This window comes from Bubalus bubalis, chromosome 2 (assembly GCF_019923935.1).
Source record: "Bubalus bubalis isolate 160015118507 breed Murrah chromosome 2, NDDB_SH_1, whole genome shotgun sequence".
In the NCBI taxonomy this organism is placed as follows: domain Eukaryota; kingdom Metazoa; phylum Chordata; class Mammalia; order Artiodactyla; family Bovidae; genus Bubalus; species Bubalus bubalis.
In genome coordinates, this window is record NC_059158.1 from 40154218 (window position 1) to 40177369 (window position 23152).

The 23152-nt window shown below is 50.1% G+C and overlaps 2 long non-coding RNA genes across 2 annotated transcripts; one reads left to right on the forward strand and one right to left on the reverse strand.

Annotated features, from left to right (window-relative positions):
• Nucleotides 1-3115: 3115 nt before the first annotated feature.
• LOC123330016 lies at nt 3116-21257 on the reverse strand. Its single transcript, XR_006545702.1, has 3 exons — nt 20949-21257; nt 7701-7755; nt 3116-3408 (listed from the first exon to the last, which is right to left on the reverse strand). It is a non-coding gene; the product is annotated as an uncharacterized LOC123330016 (long non-coding RNA).
• LOC123330013 lies at nt 3365-9857 on the forward strand. Its single transcript, XR_006545698.2, has 2 exons — nt 3365-3416; nt 9545-9857. It is a non-coding gene; the product is annotated as an uncharacterized LOC123330013 (long non-coding RNA).
• Nucleotides 21258-23152: the final 1895 nt, after the last annotated feature.

Genomic DNA, 23152 nt, shown 5'->3' on the forward strand with positions numbered 1-23152 from the left:
CGACCCTTGGTGAGGGAACTAGATCCCACAGCTGAAAACGAAGATTCCCCCACATTGCAACAAAGCTCAAAGATCCCATGTGCCACAATTAAGACCCGGTGCAGCCAAATAAAAATAAATAAATAAATTAGAAGGAAAAAAAAAGTCCAGACTTTCCATCCACCCTCACCCCCACCCCCACCCCAGGGGAGAAGAGAGCTGAAGCCTCCCTGCTTTTTTGTCCTCGGTACACACCTTTCCTCCTGCTCTCCTGCTGGGCCTCTCCTACCCTAGCTGATGCCGAACCCTTTCAGGACAGTTCAGGGTGTGGCTTTTGCTTTAAGAGGATTTCCTGTGATGGAGGCTAAGGCCGGAGAGATGGGATGTGAAGCAGCTCTAGGCAGAGAGGAGGGGAGGGAGACGGGTGGACTGCTCCTACCCTGATGCAGAACCATCCAGAATCAAGCCTGTTGATCCTGGTTCAAGGGGAAATACACCTGCCTGGGAAAAAGATGAGTAGACACAAAGCCTGCCCTCCAGCCAGCCCCAAGCACTAAGGATGACAGAGAACTAGCTCAGCCCTTTCCTTCTGGGAAGTTCTCTCTGCTGTCTAACTCTCATCCCTCCTGTTAAGAGTTCTTCCTGGCCCATTCTTTCTTCCATCTTCAGTGGAAATGCAGAAGCCAAAGAAGGTGAGTAGAGCAGGGAGGCAAAGAGATGCTCACTCCAGGCCTTACCTCCTTGCCCTTCCCTCGAGCTCCTGGGCTCCTAAGAAATCTCTCCCAGACCCTCCTCATTCAGGGAAGACCCACCTGCTGGCCCTCTGCACCTTCCTTTCTGGATCCTTCTTTGGGTCTGGGGTGGTACCTGGCACAACCTGGGCACCCCCAGGGAACAACCAGGCAACAACCCAGGAAGAGTGGGTGGCAGTGGCAAGCTGCTCCAACCAATGCATGCATCCCACGCTCCAGTGCTTCTGGGACACCTATTTAAATACCTAATACTTCTTAGTTTTAATTATGATTTTTTTTGTTTTTTACTGAATAGGTCCCAAATCCAAAAGCCGAGAACTCTCCACTTCTCTCCCCAGCCCCCATGTTCTTCTCAGGCACAACCAACTTTGTCAGTTTCTTTGAGTTTCCTTCTGAAAATATTATGAACAGACCCATAAATACATGCATATTCTGTGTTCCTGTTTTATAGAAATACACAGTGTTCAGCATTTCACAGGGGATCTTAGAGGGGATTCTATATGAGCACATATCAAGCTTTCCTCACTTTTATACAGCTGCACTGCATTCCCGTGTATGGATGATACCGTATATCATCCATAGTACCTGGTAAGTGCCAGGAACTGCATTAGGTAGTGGGGTTATAGAAACCCAAAAAAGTGCCTGCCCTCATGGGGTTTACAGTCAGGGGGAGACAAAGATAAGAACCTTTGCTGTGTATTTAATAATGGGAGAAATATGTTTTAAAATAGGCAAACAATTATCAGGAAAGGCTTAAGTGACATCTTATGACAGAGCAGGCATTAACCAGATGGGAGTATGGGGAGGAGGATTTTAAGGGGAGGGAACATGTACAAGGAGTGGACACAAGACATACTGGGCACTTACTGATTCAATAGGCGTGGGGGGGGGGGGGTGCGGCGGGGATGGGGAAGGAGGCTGGAGAGGTCAGATGGGCCCCGGAGGGCTTGCCTTGTCAGCCACAGAGCAAGGCAGGGCTCCAGGCTTGATCGGTTCAGTGGGGAACACGGAAGGGATTCAAGCGTGACTGACATGATCGGGCTGGTGTTTTGGAAAGATCCCGGTGGCTGCTGTGTGGAGGAAGATGGATGGGAGGAGAGACCACCCGAGCAGCAGGGACCCTGGCTGGGCACTCCATCCACCAGCCTGGAGGCCTCGCCACCTCTCTGGCTCAGCAGGGTCATCACAGCCTTTTCTGGACACATTTCCTCTCCTCCCAAATGTAGGAGGGGGCAGAGCAGTGGATTAAAAGAGCCTCCAGCTCTTGCCATGACTTCAGCCTCTTGCTGAGCAAACTGACTTCTGAGTCCCCACCTCCCCCCAGCTCCGCCCCGCTTCACCTCTCCTCCCCGCATCTCTTCCTACCTGGATGCTTTAATGCAGACTGTGTGTTCTCTCTGCCACCAGACTCGGCTGGCCCTCACCACTTTTCAAGTATGTCTGTGCTCGGCACCTGGAATCACTCAATTAGCTCCTTTTCAATCGGGTGAAGGTGGTCAACAGTATGGTGATGAGGTAACTAGACGTGTGGTGGAGAGCACTGTGCGGCGCATACAGGTGTTGATTATAATGCTGTACACCTGAAACTTACGTAATTAAAAGAAAAAGAGCTCCTTCTCTACTTCCCTCCTCCAAACTTGCAGGAGGGTTCCCATTCTCCAGGGAACTGTCACTCTCTCCTGGCTGAGTTTTCAACCATTTCTTGGGTTCCCACTTCTGTTTGGGTTTCCCTGGCTCCCCAGCTGATGTCTCAGCCAAAGGATGCCCAACTTGGTTACCTCCCCACTAGACAGGAATGGGTTCTGCTCCCATTAGGCCAGAATTGGGTTTCCGAGTCTGGGGGTGCTCCCTTCCTCTCCCCTCTAGTCCCTCCAGCCTCGGTTGAATCCAGTTGCCCCTTTTTCAGGAAGCCCCTGCAAAAACCTCCCACCTCAAACTTCCTCCTCCCTCTCCTTCCACCCACTTGTGCTCTTCTCCACTTTGCTTTTATGCCCTGGAAGACCGACCTCCAGATCTGTATCTTTTGGTCTGTTTGGCTCTCTGGCTTCTCGTTGGGCTTGGTTGATGGGAGGCAATAGCGATCGATCTGAGAGCAGCAGGAGAGAAAGGCCAGGGTATTTAGCACCTCTCTCTCCCTGCTGGGTTGCAGTTTGGGCCGGCTGTATTTCCCCACCAAGGCCATGGATTGCAGCACCTGCTGGGTGGGCTGCCAGCTTCAACAGCTACAGCCCCCCTCCTTATTCCCCTTCAAGCCTGGGATAGTAACTAGCCCAGGGTGCTTCCTCATCTCTTATTAGTTTACCTTAAAGCTGCCCATACCTCTGTAAATAGTCCATTTATATGCCTTGGAAGCCTGCCTTCCCGCCAGTACTGATGGATGCATACCTTCCCTCTCCCACCCCATTACTATCCCTCCACCCTCCTGCAGGGGTGAGGAAGTCTGTATGTCTCCTTGGGCACTGGTGATTCTTCTCTTCCATGTTGGACAAGTTGCTTAAGCTCTCAGTAGTTTTCAGGTGGGTAAGTGGAAGGACTGTCAGACTTCATTCCGAGGGCGGTTGTAAGGATTCAGTGTGAATTCCCGAGTCCTGGGTCTAGCACAATGCCGGGGTTGGTAAGTGTTCTGTGCTTTTCCCTTCAAGAAGTGGCTTGCTTTCCAGATCCGCCTTCAGCTGACCTGGGAGGGTAAGAGCATCTCCTGGTTGGGGGCGGGTGCGGGGGTGCTGTGCATTGAAGAGAGGGGGTAGTTAGGGGCTGGAGGGAGTGCTCCTGATGAAAAATCCTGTCCCCAAACCATATGTGTGACGGTTCTGCTAGAGTGCTGCTCAGTGCTTCATTTGCCTTTTAAATAGAGAGTGGGATGGGCCTGGGGGTGGGGGGAGCGGGTGGGCGCTCTGCTTGTTACCGGAGGACCAGATGAGGCCGCTCCCCTCCCCAGGCCCACGCCGCCCGCCATTAGCGCAGCCCGGCCGGGCGCTACTCTCACTCCATTAACCTTCAGGAATAAAAAGAACGATTTCTTAAGTCAAGAATAATTATTTCAACCAGCTTTCCTCCTCAGCTTGCTGCTGCGCCGGCTGGACCGCTCGTGCGCTGGCTGACAAATTAATATCTATTATTTATATTGGGCTAGAGAGGAGCCACATGCCTAGGGACTAGGGGGCGGAAGCAGGGGGGCGCTGGGACGAGAGGTGGGAGGTAGAGAGACAGGGAAGTGGGGAGACACCTCAGGGCCGGGGGCCGAGGAAGGGTAGGAAATGCAGAAACAAGAAAAGACAGCGGCTGGACGGAAAGCAGCAGAGGAGGCTGAAGGAGCTGAGGGAAGGCGGGCTGGGTGGGCTCCAGTCCGGGCCCCGGGGGCGGGGCGCTGGCTCGGCTCCCTGCACCTGCGGGGGTGGCCGGAGTCTGCCTGTCCAGGAATCTGCCAGCCAGCCGGCCTCCCGGCCCCATCTAGGACATGCACTGGCATATCACCCAGCACTCAGGGCGAAAGCTCTTTGAAGATGGGTCTTGAGACCCATCAGAATGCACAGAAACGTCTCCTCTCTCCCAGGCTCCTGCCAGCTCCAGGCCTGCTCCCTGGGTGGTTCAGAAGGTCTCCCTGAACTTCCTCTGCTGAGAGTCAGAACCACAGGAGGCTTGGAGGAAATGTGCCCTTCCCCACCTTCCCCTTTCTTCTGCCTGCCGTTTCCCCTCCCTTTCTTCTCTTCCTACTTCTCATTCCCTCTTCCTCTCCCAGATGGAGTTGCAGGGGAGGGCGCGGGCACTGGTCAGGCACCTTCCTCAGGGCGGGGGTCCTGGGGGAGATATAGGATGCAGGCACTCCTCCGTCTATGCAAAGACTCAGGACTTCTTCCACATCCCACTCCCTTCAGGATGCAAAGCCAGAATTTACTTGGTTGCTCCACTCTTGGCCTGGCATCTTTTTAAATGTGTCTCAGTGGTAAAGAATCCAGTTGCCGATGCAGGAGACTCAGGAGCTGTGGGTTGGGAAGACCCCCTGGAGGAGGAAATGGCAGCCCACTCTGTATTCTTGCCTGGAAAATTCCATGGACAGAGGAGCCTGGCCGGGTACAGTCCATGGGTTCGCAGAGTTGGACATGACTGAGTAGGCGCACACATTACACGTTGAATTATCTACTTATTTATCCATTTTCTTCCTTTTTTAAATGGAGGACAATTTCAAGGATGCAGCTCGATGAGTTTTTATATAGGTACACACATCCCCTTATAACCACCAATCACGTGGATCAAGATCGGAAACATTTCCAGCACCCCAGAAGCCCCTTCACTCCACAATCCCACTTCCGCTCTCTACCACTTTGAAGTAACTATTATTGTGACCTCTATCACCACAGATTAGTTTTGCTTGTTAGTGAAGTTTATGTAAACAGAATCACCCGGTAGATACCCTTTTGTATCTGGCTTCTTTTGCTCCACATTACGTCCATGAGGTTTGTTCACCTTTGTAGTAGTAGCTCATTATTTTTCATTGCTGTGGAGCACTCCACTGTACGAATATATACCACGGTTCTCTCAACTGTTCCCCTCTTGATGGATACCCGGATTGTTTTCAGTTTGGGGCTGTAATAAATAAAAATTCTTGTACCTGTTGTGCTCTGCAGATTGAGAGCAGTGTAACCTTAGGCAATTGTGATGCTGTGATTTGTAAGAAATACGTATATTTTTTGCCTACAGTTCCTGGCTCACAGGTCTCAGAACCCTTGGAATTTCCTGAATGATGCGAGGCGTAAGAACATCTTTTGTTTTAGTATTTGCTCTCTTGTCCTCAGTTCCTTAAATCACTGGAGAGCCATTAAGGTGAAATGGGTGTCTTATTCATAACAAGCCCCTTTTCACCACACCTGTTGTTGCTGTTCAGTCACTAAGTCATGTCTAACTCTTTGTGTCCACATGAACTGCAGCATGCCAGGCTTCCCTGTCCTGCATTATCTCCCAGAGTTTGCTCAAACTCAAGTCCACTGAGTTGGTGATGTCATCCAACCATCTCATCCTCTGTTGCCCACTTCTCCTCCCGCCTTCAATCTTTCTCAGCATCAAGGTCTTTTCCAGTGAGTCAGCTCTTCGCATCAGGTGGCCAAAATATTGGAGCTTCAGTATCAGTCCTTCCAATGAACATTCAGGGTTGATCAAGGTGAAATAGGTGCATTATTCATAACAAGCCCTTTCCCACCACACCTGAATTTATGTTAATTTAGTGACTTTGGAAAGCCCCTGAGCACAGGGCTGGTTGCCAGAGGCGCCAACCACGTGAATAGTGTTGGAATTCTGCAGAGTGGGGAGGGGCTGGAAGTTGAGTCAATGGCCAGTTATTTAATCAATCATGCCTTGATAATGAATCCTCCATAAAACCCCCAGAAGAATGGGGTTCAGAGAACTTCCAGGTTGGGAAACAGAAAGCTTCTTGGTGCCATTGCACTGGGCCCTGAACTGCATGAGGACATGAGTTCTTTGGTTCTGGACCTCACCCTGTGTATCTCTTCATCTGGCTGTTGGCTTGTATCCTTTAATATCCTCTGTAATAAGCCAGTAGTCTAGTGGGTAAACGGGTTTCCTGAGTCCTGTGAGCTGCTCTAGCAGACTTGTCAGACCTCCGATCTGTGGCATGTTGGTCAGAAGCACAGTTAACAACCGGGGCTGGTGACTGGCATCTGAAGCTGGGGGCAGCTTTGTGGGACTGAGCCCTCAGCCCCCGGGATCTGGTGCTGTTTCTGAGTAGGTGGTGTCAGAACTGAGTTGGATTGCAGGACGTCGGCTGGTGTCACAGAGAGCTACCTAGTGGGACGTGGGAAACCCCCTCTGCCCACCACTCTACCCACATATTGGAATTGAGGGTGCAGAATCTTTGAGCAAGTTACCTGACTTCTCTGAGCCCCAATTTCCTCATCTCTAAAATGAGAAGGAGGAAGGATGTTAACAATCCTATTAGAGATCATGAAGATTAAACAATATATGCAGAGTGTCCAATGCAGTGCCTGGCACACAGTAGGTGCTTAATAAATGCCATTTCCCCTATCTTGTAATCTGTTGGGATCTGGGAAGGGAGATTGCAGTGTATACTTCCCAGCCTGGGATCCTGAGGTCAGAAAGCTATCTCCATAGCAACCAGCATCACAGCAAATAATGACAACAGCGATGACTATTTGCTGAGCCCTCGTACAGCTGATGCTGTGCTGTCAGGACTTTTGCTGTCATTTCTACCATTATCTCTGGCTGCTCCGTGAGACCTAGTTCTCTGTGGCCTCTCAGTCTTCTCAAAGCACCAGGAATGATTCCCATTTTACAGATGGGGAAACTGAGTCTCAGAATAATTGAAAAGACTTGCTCCAAATCACTCATCCATCTGACCTGAGAGTAAAGACACGTCTCTTTCACTTTCTGTGCCTCTCGAACCTGGCAGAGGGTCTGGCTCAGGATGGGTGTTCCTGTTTGTGGAATAGACTGAGAAGGAAATCCCTCCTGTGCCCAACCCTTCCTCCCGGGCAGTCATTCTCTGGGGAATCATGACTGCCTCTCTGGGCATATGGTTCCTCCCCTAGAGAGAAACTTCTTGTGCCTTACACCACTATGCAACAGGACTTCGCCAGTGGTCCAGTGGTTAAAGAATCCATCTTGCAATGCAGGGGATGCGGGTTGGATAGCCTGTTTTGAAAGTGAACTGGGTCACCTCATTTACTCCTGCCCTGCGTTTGGGCTAAGAGACTCCCCGGGATCGTCACATGTGGCCTCCAGCCCAGGGATCGGTCCTAAGGAGGTCAATGATCTGCCTGCTCTCCGAAGCCCTTAGAGGATGGGCTGCCTTTCCTGAGGATGGGGGAAGAAGCAGAGGAGAGAGACCCGAGGCTGGGGACACAGTGCTGGGAGACTGGACGCCTGCCTCCAGCCCATCCTGCCCCACGGCCTGGCTGGCCTTGGGCAAGCCTCATTTCCTCTCTGGACCTTGCTTACCTAGTCTAGGACAGGTCAGGATGAAGGCAAATCCTTTTCAGCTGCAATGTGTATTCTGGAAGAGAGGGAAGGGCAGTGTCACTGGATTTCAGAGAATTCGATGAGTGGGGGGCGGGGGTGGGGTAGTGGAGGCTTCCGCAGTCCACTCAGGGCCTTGGGCCTTAGAGGTTCCATGGAGCTTTCTTCCCCTCCTGCAGCTAATCGGAGGAGGGGCTGCTAATTGCAGGGTGGAGGGCCGCTAATGAGCCCGCTAAGGACCTCGGAGGCGGCTCTGATGGTGCTAAAGGGCTTCCCTGAGTTTCCTTAAAAGCCCTGGTGGCAGTGAGGCCTCCATTAGCAGGAGGATTAATCACCAGGCAGGTCTCGGTCACCCCCTTCCAAGGTGCCCCCAGCTGCTCCCAGCCACCCCTGCGGTGCCCTGGGGCCTTAGAGATGCCCCCGCTCATGGCCTGTGCTAGCTGATCTCCGACGAGAGAGCAGGGCAGGGAGATGGGAGTCTGAGGGGCTGGGCTTGGGGAACACGGGGGACACAGGGACGAGGGGAATAGAGACCTGAGAAACAGGGCCAGGGGCCTCTGGGACAGATTGCAGGTTATGACAGACCCCTGGAGAATGCAAATGATATGCAAAATATGCAAACGATTAGTGATTAGTCGTGGGTCAACAGCTTGGGTCGTTTGAGGAAGAAGTTGACAGCTCTCTGCTCTGAGCCTCTGATTGGGCCCAGGGGAGGGTCAGGCAGAGTGGCCTTGGTGGGCCCACCAGACCAGGACCTATGACGCCTCAGTTCGCCAGCCCTCCTGGGCACGCTCCTGTGCCACCCCCTGGGGCAGGGAGGGGTTCAGGCAGCCAGAGGCTCAGAAATCCCTGTTCACCCCGCAGACTGCCCACTCTCTCAGAGTCCAGGACATCCCTTGCCATTCGCTTTCCAGGCCTGTGAGATGTGTGACGTGTGAACATCTCTTCTCCCCTGCCCCTCTGAGTTCGCGCTGCCCTTTCCCCTGCAGCCTCTGAGTCTCTGTCTGCCCCCTCTGTGCCAGGTCCCTGGAGAGCTCCACCTCCTGCTTTCCTGGCCCACCTGTTACTTATTCCCAGTGACCGTCGCTCTGTGCTCTTGAAGGACAATCTGCCATGATGCCCTTGTGCCTCAATCACTTAATTTGTCCCTGGTTCTCATTTGATGGGTTCAGAGGGCCCAGCCAGTCCTGGGGTGAGGGTGGAGGTGGGGTGGAAGGAGGACCTGCTCCATCATCTCAGCTCATCAAAAAGAAAAAACAAACCCCGCAGTTGCCAGTTAGGCCATCCTTGAGAGCCACCCAGGGGAGCCCCGAGAGGGCGCCCTGTCCGCCCCCTGCTCCACCAGGCTGTGCTGGCCAGCCTGAGCAGGGAGCTCCACCTCTGGGTCTTTCTTTAGGAAAGTGAGAGGCCCTGAATCCGGTGGGGAGAGAGGCCAGGGGTATAGAGGGGGGGCAACCGGCCTGACCTTCACCCCAGGGGTGGGGGCTACAGGGGCCTGAGATCAGTGACACTCGACCCCATAGTCTGACCCTTTTCAGTGGGTAGCAAGCAGGGACCCGGCAGTTCTGAGCAGAGGACAGGAGGGGCTGGACCAACCCCCCCGCCATCCCCATGGGGGTCTACCCCCATCCCCCTGACTTCCCCACGGGGCATCTCCCCCTCAACCCCTGCTGGCTCCTATGCCAGCTGCATTGAGTGCTGACTCCAGGAGGAGAGCTGGGGTTCACATCATCCTACATGGTAACGTTAGGGGAAGGACACTGACTGAAACCGCCTACCCTGGCCAGGAACCATAGTAACCATTTGCGTGATGTATTTTATGACAGAAGGTCCTGGTAAGGAACACGGAACTAATAAGCCACCATCAACCAGAAGAGTTTGGGAAAGGTCAAAAGGAGATGACACATGTCCTTCCGCCAGCCGGAATCCTTCTCGCTGGCATCTGTCCTGGCTGAGCAATGTGTGTGCCACCAGGAAGGACCCTGAGTCTTAATGATGGGCTAGAGACAACCTGCAAACTAATCCTATCCCCATGAAACCCAAGACTGCAAGCCACGTGGCAGAGCAGTTCTCCTGGGTTCCCTTACCCTCCTGCTCTCCGCCCAGGAGCCCTCCCCAGTAAAGTCTCTTGCTTTGTCAGCATGTGTCTCCTCGGACAACTCATTTCTGGGTGTTAGACAAGAGCCCACTCTTGGGCCCTGGAAGGGGTTCCCGCATCCTGTAACAGTAACACCTGGAGCCAGATGTGTTGCTGTTGGGGGTGACAGTGATGGCATCTGTCCCTCATCCGGCCCAGGGACCCCTTCTCGTTCCCCGCTTCCTCCGTCACTCTCCCTTCCTTTCCTGGAAGAGAGCTCAGGGAGGTGATGAGGGGGGACCTGGGAGATCTGGGGTCTGAGCCACGTTGGCAGCTAGGACTCCCTGCATGGACCTCCCTCACCTGCTAAATGGGGATTGTCTGACCTGCCTCCTGGGGTTGTGGTGAGAACCAGAAGAGAATGTTGAAGGGCTCTGGGGACTTGAAAAATCTATGCAAGGGTAAGGTCTCCAGTGCACAGTCTCCCACAAGGACTGCTCTGCAGGCTCACGTAGTTGTAGAAGTTAGTGTGTGCTTGTTAAACTTGCCCTTTGCCTTCTGCACCCTGGACTCCCAATTCTGAGAACTCTCTTACACACACGTGCCTCCACTGTGGGCCACTCCCCTCTCCACCCCCATCTTTGGGACAAAGACCCCCTTTCCTCAGTCTTTTTCTCTCCTCCCAATCCATCCTTCTCCAGAAGTGTCCTCTGTGACATTGTTAGGAGGCTGAGAATCAGACCCCCACCTCCCAAGGGCCTCTCCAGACGTGAGCAGCATCAGCTTTCTAGCGTCCCCACTCCCGCAGTGACATAGACACCGCTGGCCGCCCCTGACCTTCAGGTGGCACCAAGATCCTCTTTCAGCTCTTCTGTCTGCTCCCCCCGCCATCAGCCCCCTCCCCCCCAGCCTCAATCCTCCCTGCCTGCTGGCGGGCTGGAAGGCTATCTCGGCAGCCCTGAGCGGGGGATCAGGTGTGTGGTGGTTAGGGCCCACCTCCTCCCTGGGGCCCAGGAGGAATCAAAGGACTTCTCTTTCCTTCTTCGACTCAGCAACCTGAGCCCCCATCTCTTAAAACTGGAGCTGAGAAATGCGTCCCTGGGAAAGGACTTGCAGAACTTGGCTGGATTCTGGGCCGCCCGAGGCCCAGGTTGCTTGGCTGGGCTGGGCCTGAGGCTGGGAGGGGTGGGCAAGAAGGAAAAAAGAGTGTTGGATTAGGTTGCCTCCCTCAGCTTAGGCATAAAATTTAAGGAGCACCCCCAAATATTTTCACGCAATATATGAAAAAATCAGAATTAATGCAAAACAAAACATCATCATGCTATGCAGAAGAACGTGCCCCATACTGCCCTCCCCTCCACGCCCCCACAGAGGTCTGTGTGCTAATTTTCAGAATCTGTAAATATGTCAAGTTATATGGCAAAGGGAAATTACATGGTTGCAAATAGAATTAAGATTGTTAATCAGCTGACCTCAAGATAGGGAGAGTATCCTGCATTGTCCAGGTGGGACCAATGTAGTTAGACAAGTCCTTAAAAGTGGAAAAGAGGCAGAAGAGCCAGAATCAGGGAAGGAAATGTAGTGACAGATACAGGGTCAGACTGATGTGACATGATGTACTGTGATGTGCTGAGATGTGATGAGGGTTCTGCTGGCTTTGAAGACAGAATGGGGCTATGAGCCATGGAGTGCAGGCAGCCTCTAACACCTGGAAAAGGCAAGAAAACAGATCCTCCCCTGGAGCCTCCAGAAAGGAATGAAGTCTTGCTGACACCTTGGTGTTAGCTCAGTGAGACTACTGTCAGACTCTGTCCTACAGAAATATAAAATAATAAATTTGCTGTTTTAAGCCACTGAATTTTGTGGCATCCTGATACAGCAGCAATAGGCAGCCTACCAGGCTCCTCCATCCATGGGATTTTCCAGGCAAGAGTACTGGAGTGGGGTGCCATTGCCTTCTCTGAGGAAACTAATACCATCAGCCAAATATCAATGTTTTAAGTAAAAGCAGGATCAGGAGACTCAAGGCTCCTGTTAGGGAATATTAAGATATATATATATATATATGTTGAAATCTTGCATGTCTAAAAAATGTCTTTATTCTACCCTCTTCTTGGTTGATAGTTTTGCTGGGCATGCAATTCTTTATAGAAAACCATGTCCCTCAGAATTTAGAATGCATCAATTCATTGTCTTCCAGCTTCTACTGGTAGGGTTGAAAATCTGAGTCCATCCTGATTCCCTTTTCTTTGCAAATGACCTATTTTTTTTTTCTCTCTGGAAGCTTTTAGGATTTCTTTTTTAAGTACTAATGTTTTGACATTTCACAATGGGGTGTTTTTTTAGGGGTCTTTCTGGTCATTGCTCTGGATGATTTCAAGCATGTATTTTAGTTCTAGGAAAGTTTCTTGCATTATATCTTGGTTGCTTTTCCTCACTCCATACATTGTTTTTCTTTTTCCAACACTCCTAATAGTCATACATTGGATCTTCTAAGCTGATTGATGAATTTTCTTAAATTTTCTCTCCCATTTTCTCATTCTTTCTTTTTTTCTCTACTTTGTAGGAAATTTCCACAACTTCATTTTAAATTTTTATATTAAATTTAAGCAGTTATTCTTTAAAATTATTTTTTAATTTTTAAGACCACTTGTTTTCTGAATGATTCTTTTTATAGCATTTTATTTTTATTTCATGGATACAACATACTCTTATCTCTCTGCAATTGTTTTATATATTTTTTAATTAAGTTTTCATCTGTTTCCTGGTTTCTGTTTCCTCAGATTTCTATTTCTCTGCTTTTCTGTTTGGTCTCTATCTTTTGGGTTAGAGACTTTTTGTACACATGTGATGATCCCTGTGGTCTGTTCATATTTAATAGTGGGTTACTAGGAAATCATTTTGGAGAAGGCGATGGCACCCCACTCCAGTACTCTTGCCTAGAAAATCCCATGGACGGAGGAGCCTGGTAGGCTGCAGTCCATGGGGTCGCGAAGAGTCGGACACGACTGAGCGACTTGACTTTCACTTTTCACTTTCATGCACTGGAGAAGGAAATGGCAACCCACTCCAGTGTTCTTGCCTGGAGAATCCCAGGGACGGGGGAGCCTGGTGGGCTGCCGTCTATGGCGTCGCACAGAGTCAGACACAACTGAAGCGACTTAGCAGCAGCAGCAGCAGGAAATCATTTGACAGCTCCATGGGAAAGCTATCAACTACTGGGCCTCCTGGAAGGGTGATCAGGTGGGGACCCAGCTGCTTCATAGATAGAAGCCCAATGTCAGTATATTCTCTTGAGCCAGTGAATTTCTCTAGAAAAGATTTCCAATCTTCCCTCTGGAGGGAAGGATCCTGAGACCTGAATAGGGGAGAAAGAGTCCCCTTGTTCAGAATATAGACTTTCATTTATCATCTTCATTTATACAGGTACAAAATACCTGTAGTGAGTTATTTGATGGCTCCCCCCAAAGACACCCATGTTATAATTCCTGGAAACAGTTAATGTGAATATGTTTGGAAAGAAGGACTTCAGAGATGTACTTAAGTTAAGAATCTTCAAATAAGGTCATCCTGGACTATTAAGGTGGGCTCTAAATCCAATGACAAGAGTCCTATAAGTGACATACAAAGGAGAGACACTCAGAAGCCCATGTGAAGATGGAAGAGATTGGAATGATGCAGCCACAAGCCAAGGAACACCTGGAGCCTCTAGAGGCTCAAAGAGGCAAGAAGGATTCTCCCCTAGAGCTTTGGGAGGGAACATAGTCCTGCTAATATCTTGATTTCATACTTCTGGCCTACAGAGCCATTAGAGAATAAATTTCTATTGTTTGAAGACACCAAGTATTGTTTCTATTGTTTCTGGGAATTCATTATGGCAGCCCTAGGAAATTTACCCATCACCTTACTTCCAGCTGGCCTGTTATCCCCAAAACCAGAGGCCTTGTCTTTCAACCTTTCCTGGGAATATTCTGCCAGTCTTCTGCTGGGGTGGAATCAGTATTAACTAAGCTCTGAGAGGAGACCTGAAGATCTAATTGCTCCTACTAAAGACTTTTCAAACTACTCTTCCAGTTTTCAGCCTCACTCCTTACCCCTACCTTCAGTGGTATTTGGCATCTTTAATGCTCAAAACTTGCTTAGGTTCTGTGGTATGAATCATCTAGTTTCTTTTTTTTTTTTAATTGGGGTATAGTTGCTTTGAGGGGCTTCCCAGGTGGCTCGGTGGTAAATTATCTGCCTGCCAATGCAGGAGATGTGGGTTCAATCCCTGGGTTGGGAAGATCCCCTAGAGAAGGAAATGGCAACCCACTGCAGTATTCTTGCCTGGGAAATCCCATGAACAGAGGAGCCTGGCGGGCTACAGTCCATGGGGTCCCAAAGAGCTGGACACGACTGAGCAACTACACAACAACAGAGTTGCTTTACATTGTTGTGTGAGTTTCTGTTGCACAACGAAGTGAATCAGTTATATGTATACATATATGCCCTCCCTCTGGGACCTCTCTCCCCCATCCCACCCATCTAGGTCACCACAGAGAGACCAAACTGAGCTCCCTGTGCTATACAACAAGTTTCTGCTAATTATCTATTTTACAACGCAATCAAAAAATGGGCAGAAGATCTAGATGGACATTTCTCCAAAGAAGACACACAGATGGCTAACCAGTCTCACTCACTTTCTTGCAACCAGTGAAGTTGCTCAGTCGTGTCCAACTCTTTGGGATCCCATGGACTGTAGCCTACCAGGCTCCTCCATCCATGGAATTTTCCAGGCAAGAGTACTGGAGTGGGTTACCATTTCCTTCTCCAGGGGATCTTCCTGACCCAGGTCTCCCGCATTGCAGGCAGACACTTTACTGTCTGACCTACCAGGGAAGCCCAAAAAACAGACAAGTGCAAGTCTCTCAGTTGTGTCCAACTCTTAGAGAGCCCATGGACTATATAGTACAGCACCTTATCATTCCTCTCCCCTCCCCGTGAAAGTCGCTCAGTCATGTCCGACTCTTTGCGACCTCATGGACTATACAGTCCATGGAATTTTCCAGGCCAGAATACTGGAGTGGGGAGCCTTCCCCTTCTCTAGGTGATCTTCCCAACTCAGGGATCAAACCCAGTTCTCCCACATTGCAGGCAGATTCTTTACCTGCTAAGCCACAAGGGAAGCCCAAGAATACTGGAATGGGTAGCCTATCCCTTTGCCAGTGGATCTTCCCGACCCAGGAATCGAACCGGGGTCTCCTGCATTGCAGGCGGATTCTTTACCTGCTTAGCCACAAGGGAAGCCCAGCCTATCCCTTTGCCAGCAGATCTTCCCAACCCAGGAACTGAACCAGGGTCTCCTGCATTGCAGGCGGATTCTTTACCAACTGAGCTATGAGGGAAGCCCTCACAGATGGCTAAGAGGCACATAAAAAGATGCTTAACATCACTAATTATTAGAGAAATGCAGATCAAAACTACAATAAGGTATCTCCTCTCACTGGTCATAAAGGCCATCATAAAAAAGTCTACAAACAATAAAATTTGGAAAGGGTGTGGAGAAAAGGCAACCCTTTTGCACTGTGGGTGGGAATCTAAATTAATATAGTCACTATGGAGAACAATATGGAGGTTCCTTAAAAAACTAAAAATAGAACTACCATATGACCCAGCAATCCCACTACTGGGCATATACCTTGAGAATCATCTAGCTTCTTGTTGGCATGCTGCTGCTGCTAAGTCACTTCAGTCATGTCCAACTCTGTGCAACCCCGTAGACAGCAGCCCACCAGGCTCTGCCATCCGTGGGATTCCCCAGGCAAAAGTACTGGAGTGGGTTGCCATTTCCTTCTCCAATGCATGAAAGTGAAAAGTGAAAGTGAAGTCGTTCAAGTCATGTCCGACTCTTCGCGACCCATGGAGTGCAGCCCACCAGGCTCCTCCATCCATGGGATTCTCCAGGCAAGAGTACTGGAGTGGGTTGCCACCCCTTCCAATTTAGGGGCTTAAAATGCTGCTTTTACAGTAAAAGTCCATTACCACCCATCTACCAGGCTTCCAACTTCCAAAATTTTAATGACATCTCTCATCTGCTATCAGTTCTTCTTCATCCTTTTTCTTTGTGTGGGTTTTGGCTTTAAAAATATCTTCAACTGTCATTTGGTGGTGTTTTAGGAAGAAACAGAGAAAAATGTGTACCTTCAAGTACTTTGTTTAATCTAAAGGTTTATATAATTAACACGATCAGAAGATTCATATTCTTTAATTATTTTAGAGTTTGATAGGTATATGGAAATTCATGCACTCCAGTTTGCCACAGACCTCACCTCTCCCTGCAATGCTACACTTAGTTTGATTGGTACGTTTATATTTCCCAACTGGCTTCTTCCTGTAGGCATTTACATCTGTTATCACTGATTTAGGTAACCTCCAGAGAGATCAGAACTCCAGAGGACCATGGTGAAGGGGGTGGTATTTGATGAGACAATCTCTGCTTAAGTTTCTCCACTTGAAAAATCACTTAAAATCTCTACTTCAAAAACAGGACAGAGGGCTTTCCCTGGTGGTCCAATGGTTAAGAATCTGCCTTCTAGTGTAGGGGACAGGTTTGATCCCTGGTCTGGGAATTAAGACCCCACATGCCTTGGAGTAACTGAGCCTGCCCCCTGCAACTAGAGTCCGTACACCACAAGGAAAGATCCCGCATAACACAACAAAAATCCTGCATGCTGCAACTAACACAGTCAAAAAAAAAAAAAAAACTGGACAGAAAAAGAAGAAAAAAATCAGTTGGAAAATTGCAGCAGGAGGGACTTCCCTGATAGTCCAGTGATTAAGACCTGGAGCTTCCCACTGCCAGGGGGCACAGGTTCAATCCCCGGGCAGGGAACTAAGATCCCATATGCTGCCTGGTGTGGCCAAAAAAATTTGAGGCAAGAGAGGAAGGAGTTAAGGCTGGCTCACCTTTTGGTTGAATTTCTGAATTCTTGGTTGAATAATCCACTGACCCCTGCCTGGTGTTTATCCCTCTGCCTCAGTTTTTCAATTTGGCTAATAACCACATTCATCTGTGCCCAGTGGAATGAAGTTGGCATGGTGAGATAAGACATAAAAAAACTTCAACAGCCAGAAAAAAAAGAATGAAATTCTACCATTTGCAGCAACATGGAGAGACCTAGAGAATATTATCCTCAGTGAAATAAGTCAGAGAAAGACAAATGCTGTAAGATATCACTTGTGGAATCTAAAAAATAATACAAATGAATGTATATGAAAAACAGAAGCAGAGTCACAGATCTGGAAAACAAACTAGTGGTTACCCAAGGGGAAAAAGAAGGGGGAGAAGCGAATTAGGGGTAAAGGATTAAGAAATACAAACCACTATGTATAAAATGGATAAGCAACAAGAATGTATTGCATAGCACAGGGAATCACAGCAATTATCTTGCAATAACTTTTAATAGAGTGTAATCTGTAAAAATACGGAATCGCTATGCTGTGCACCTGAAACTAATATAACATTGTAAATCAACCATACTTCAATCTAAAAACAAAGACAAAAAAAACCTCAACAGAAGGAAAGCTGGGAGCTTTGCTATTTTCTTTTTATCTGTAGCTTTACAAGTTATCTTGATCAATATTGAATTGTATTGCACAGATACATCTGTTCCTCCTCATTGGAACTAACTGCCTGGACCCTATTGGCCTAGAACAGTGTGTTGAAAAGAGAAATCTTGATACTAAGAGCCAAAGGCTTAGGGGTCCTGTTTTTAGGACTGGTGCTTCCCAGGAACCTCCTTGGCAGTCCATTGTTTAAGAATCGGAACTTCCAATGCTTCCAACAGGGTTTGATCGCTGTTAAGAGAACTAAGACCCCACACGCCATGTGGCCACAAAATAAATACATAAATAAAGTTTAAAAAGATTGGTGTTTCCAAGCTGGAAGACGTGAATACCACACTCTGGGTTCCTTAGCAATTCCCATACCCCTCTGCCTCCAGTAATGGAGGGTATAGGGATCTTTCAGCTACAGGAGAGACAGAAAAGCTTTAGGAAGGAGTCTGAGAGGAGCTAGAGATGCAAAAGTGGTCGAGGCCAGGGTCTTAGCTGATGACTGGGGGTCTTTGAAGGAGATGCTGAGCAGGTGCTGTGTGGAGACCGGTAGGAAAAGGAGAGAGGAAGGTGGAACTGATTACCATCCTCCAGTGAGAGCCACTGAGCGTGGGTGAATATCAACCTCTCCTCCTTCTCCTCCTCCCTCAAGCCCCAGGGGCCCCAGCCAGATCTTCATACAGCCTGGAGTTCTGCTCAGTGGAGGTCGTTGGTTGCACTGAATGTAATGTGTGCATCCCACATGCTCTGTGCTCCCAGGAGACTGGGACCCAGGGAAAGCGTGTCCAGTATTTCCCACCATAACTGTGCTCTCCAGATCAACCAGGAGCAGCCACCTCCTCACTACCCAGCAGAGCTGGTGTGCCCTGGTTCTGGTCCAGGCAAGGGGAGCTGGAAAGCAAAATCTAGACAACCCCAGACCCCTCCACCTCATCCTTTTCTTCCCCCTGCCCTGCCCTGCCCTCTGCCATCCCCTAGGAAGCAGCAGACACAATCAGCAACTTTTTTTCTTTCTTTCTTTTTTTTTTTTTTTTTTTTTTTTAAATAAAAAGGCACTTGAGGGCTTTTATGGAGGAGGCTGAGGGCCATTAAGATACAAATTAAATCTTTGTGGGAATGGCCAGAGAGCAGATTCCCTGTGTGGGGACGGCCCCTCACTGGCCCAGCCTCCCTCAGCCCCAGGCTTCCACCTGGCCTTGGGCCCCATCTCCCTCCCTCCCACAGGCAGGATTCAAGTGCATTTTAGCAGTGGAAGGAAAATTAATCTGTCTTGGTGTTAAGTAGGTTACAGGGCAGGGCTGGAATGGGGTTGAGGGAGAGAGAAAGAAGCGGGCGCGGGGAGGAGTGACGGGAGGGGGAGTGGAAGGGGAAGGGGACACTGCCTGCCAGACTCTCTGCCTATTCTATTTAACCCTCTCACCACGTGGAGGAGGGAACTGCTACTGCCACCCTCCATTTTACAGATGGGGAAAACTGAGGTTCCTGAGAAGTAACATGCCCAAGGTCAGGCTGCTAGTGTCAGCTGGGATTTGACTCTCCTTCTAGAAGTTTGGAGAGAAAGAGAGAGAGGTGCACATGCAGTGTACCCCGCCCTCCATCCCTTCCATCCGGTCCCCCAAAGCATTTAATCCAGGAGCCAGGAACTCCTCCAGCTGCACTTTCCTGTGACTGGTCATTCTTGAGGGTCCCGCAGAGGGTTGTGATTTATTTGGGCCAGGGCACCAGAGCATGTAAATCATCCCATGTACGGGTGTGTGTGTGTGTGTGTGTGTGTGTGTGTGTGTGTTTTGGAGGGGTGCGGCCAGGGAGGGCCCATTAGAGCCAGTCTACCCAGTTAACCTGTTGGGAGCCACGCAAGGCGTTTGGAGGGGTTTGTTAGTTTGGATTTGGACCGAGGGGCAGAGGCGGGGACAGAAGACGTCTTGGGCCAGGCATGCCCCACCCGGGGGGAGTTGGGAACCTGGTGGGGAGACGGTGGGGGAGGGGCTGCCCTCGCGGCGCCGGGCGCCACGTGCCTCCAGACGCTGGTGCTGGGGGGCTGACCTGTCACTCATTCACTCACTCGGCAAACGTTTATTCCGCACCCGCCGCGCCGCTGGTGCGGGGCTAAGTGCTTCCGTTAGAGAGCAATAAGAATGAGAATAATGCCGTATTTCATCTTCCTAAGAAGCACACTTTCCTCGCAGTTTTAACGTTTCTGAGACCAGGATGCGTCTTACAAGCAGTACATAAAGTCATGGTGTGTTCAAACCATGGCAGCTCAGATTTGATGAGACTGGGTGACAGTCACGCTTTACCTCCTCCCTGCCAGCCGCTCTTCTGACCCCTTTACACGTATTAACAGGTTAGTGCTTCCCAACCACCCTGAAGTAGGAATTATTTCTGTTGCCATTTTAGAGATGAGAAAACCGAAGCACAGGGAGGTGAATTCTCATCTCCACCCCCAGCCCCATGGGCGGCCTTGTAAAGTCCAAGGCCAGGCTTGTAAGCACAGCAGAGCTGTGTGCAAGGTTAACAAAGGGACCTCAGAGTCCTCTCTGGAAACCTCCCACCCAGAGGGGGTGGGAGCCCTCCCCTCTCAAGGCCCCCAAACCTGCTCCCCCCGTGTGTGGGGTACAGTGATCAACCACCGAAGCAGCTGCCATTCCTAACAACCCAACAGCTATGGGCTCAGTCCAGGCCTCTGGGTAAGTCTGGATAGGATGGCCATAGGAGGTGGGGGGCCAAGGGGGGCAGTGGGAAGCCACGGAGAAACTCAGAACTGGAGGTACAGCACCTTATCATTCCTCACCCCTCCCCATGAAAGTCGTTCAGTCATGTCCGACTCTTTGCAACCTCATGGACTATACAGTCCATGTAATTTTCCAGGCTAGAATACTGGAGTGGGGAGCCTTTCCCTTCTCCAAGGGATCTTCCCAACCCAGGGATCGAACCTAGGTCTCCCACATTGCAGGCGGATTCTTTACCAGCTGAGCCACAAGGGAAGCCCAAGAATACTGGAGTGGGTAACCTATCCCTTCTCTATCCCTTCTCCCTGGGATCTTCCCGACCCAGGAATCAAACCGGGGTCTCCTGCATTGCAGGCAGATTCTTTACCAACTGAGCTATCAGGGAAGGCCCTCCCTGGAGTAGACATGGGCATGTCCTAGGATTTGCTTCTCTCTTTTTCCTGGTCTGTCTCAGGCTGGGACAGCACCTGCTGATGGGGAAGATTTAGAGTAAGAGGGAAGAAAGGGAGAGAATTTACTAGAAATCTGCCCCCTCCCCTTATCATCCACACTCCAAAGCAGGCCAAAAGCCACATTAGGAGACAGAGGGCCTGGGGTGCCACCCACCCCCATCAAACCTGTGTCTCTCTAGGCCTCAGTTTCTCTAACTGGACAATGGGATTAATTCTCCTCAAGAGATCCTCCAGCGGTGGTGGTGCTAATAAATGCTGATCCCCGGGCTTTAACAAAGGCCCCCGTGTCCTCTCACTCCAGAGTATGCACCTGCACCCCAGTTCAGGCCTGTCCCTTCCCCAGCCTGCCCCTGCCAACTGGTGGAAATGAAGACCTCACCTGCCAGGAGGAGCCAGGAGGGGTGCTTGGAGCCCTGCCAGCAGCTCCGAGCTGGCGGCTGGCTGTGTTCTCTTCCCGGGGCTGGCAGTAATTAATCAGTCAACCCATCCGGAGGCCCAAGGCTGCCCTTGGCAGCATCTCCCGGATACAACACGGTGAATGGAGACAGCAGCAACGCCAGCCTCGGCCACGTGGACCTGGTGTCCGGGTCTGAGAGGGGCCTCGAGGAAGCAGGGGGTCATCTTCTCCAGCCCGACGTGCCTCGTACTTGTTCACTCATTCAACAAACCTTATTAAGCGCCTGCTGTGTGTCTTGGGTCAGACAGACTCTCTGAAAGCAGAGCCTGAGACAGGGATTCAGAGACATGTGGTTCTTCCGAGGGTGCTTGTCAGGAACCCTGTGTAGAGGAGGGAGCCATCAGTCTGCTCGAGCTGCTATACCAGTAAGACGGGGTGGCTTAAAAACAAGGCATTTATCTCTCATGCTTGTGCAAGCTGGGACTCCAAAATCAAAGTGCCAAGCGACTCAGTTTTTTTGTTTGTTTGTTTTTGATGTGAACCACTTTAAAAGACTTTATGGAGTTTGTTACAATATTGGTTTTGTTTTATGTTTCGGTTTTTTGCCCCCAAGGCATGTGGGATCTTAGCTCCCAGACCAGGGATCAAACCCTTGCCCCCTGCATTGGAAGGTGAAGGGTTAGCCACTGGACTGCCAGGAAGTCCCTCGATTCAGTTTTGGTGAGGGCCATCCTCTTGGCTTGCAGACATCCGCCTTCTCACTGCGTGCTCTCACAGCCTTTCCTTGGTACATGCTCATGGAGAGAGAGAAGGATTTCTTATAAGGGCACCAACCCCATTATGAGGGTCCCACTTTCATGACCTAATCTATACCTAATTACCTCCCAAAGGCCCACCTTCAAATACTCTCACACTGCGGATTGGGTCTTCAACATATGAGTTTGAAGGGGGGACACAGCTATTCGGTCTGTAACAGGATTTAAAGACGTGGGCTCAGCTTACGTCTCATCTTGGTCTGATCGGCAGGGAGCTCTGGAGTATAAATGGCACCGCAGAGTTACCTCTGGCTTTGAGAGGAGGGCCAGCCCTTTTCAGCCCCTTCTCAGATAGTCACTGGCGGTTAGCCACGGAGCTGGGTAACCTCCAGGACAAGGTGTTTCCCATCAGCCTAGGATGAGCCCCCAATGAAGGGACAGCTGGGACGCATTAGCTGCCAAAGTTGATAGTAGCTGAAGGATGGTGCACCAGCCCGGGTGCAGCAGGTTCTGCTACACCAGAGGGGCTCGACGTGTGGTCTCTGGACCAGCTGGCGTCTCAGCATCATCTGGGAAATAAAACTTGTCAAGTCTGGTTCCAAGACCCCAAAATAGGGGGGTCTCATCCCCTCTGGGGGACAACACAGTAAGCTGTGTTGTCAACAGCCCTCCTGACGATCCTGATGCCTACTTACTTTGGAGAACACTGAACTGAGGACATACAAGGAGCAATACAGTCACCATCTCGGTGTCGAGAGACTTAGAGTCCAATGTGTCCAGACCGGCAGGCTGCACACGGGTCTGCTTGTGGGTTTGTGCCCCCAGGTCTGTGCCTGAGAGCTCAGCTCGTTTGACTAGAATTTCCTGACAGTGGGACACTTGCCACCAACTCCTCACAGACCTCTGTAGCCTAGGACCCCCTCCCCTCATTCCATCTCTTCTCTCATCCCCCACCGTGGCACCACTGTACGGGGAGGGCATCCATATTCAACCAACATGTACTGAGTCTCTTCTGGGCTCTCTCTCATCAGCTATTTTATTTGATCCCTCCCTACAGCATCCTGTGTTGTAGGTATTAGCATCTCTGTTTTATAGCTGAGGAAACTGTGGCTCAGAATAACTTGCCTTAAAGTGATACCATTAATAAGGGGATGAGAACTTGCCCTTTCAATTCCAAGCTCAGTGTGTATTCTGCTATAAATAATTTTGGCAGAAGTCAGAACAGCGGTTGCCTTGGGGTGGGGTTGGATATTAGATGGGATGCACAGGGCCCTTCTGTGTTACTGGAGAGGCCGTATTTTTCATTTGGGCGGTGGTGATACCCACATGTGTCTAAGATAAAAGTCACTGACCTTTATACTTGAGATTTATGTATTTTGTTGGATGTAAATTATACTTCATTTTAAAAAATACAAAAGTAAAAGTCCTAAA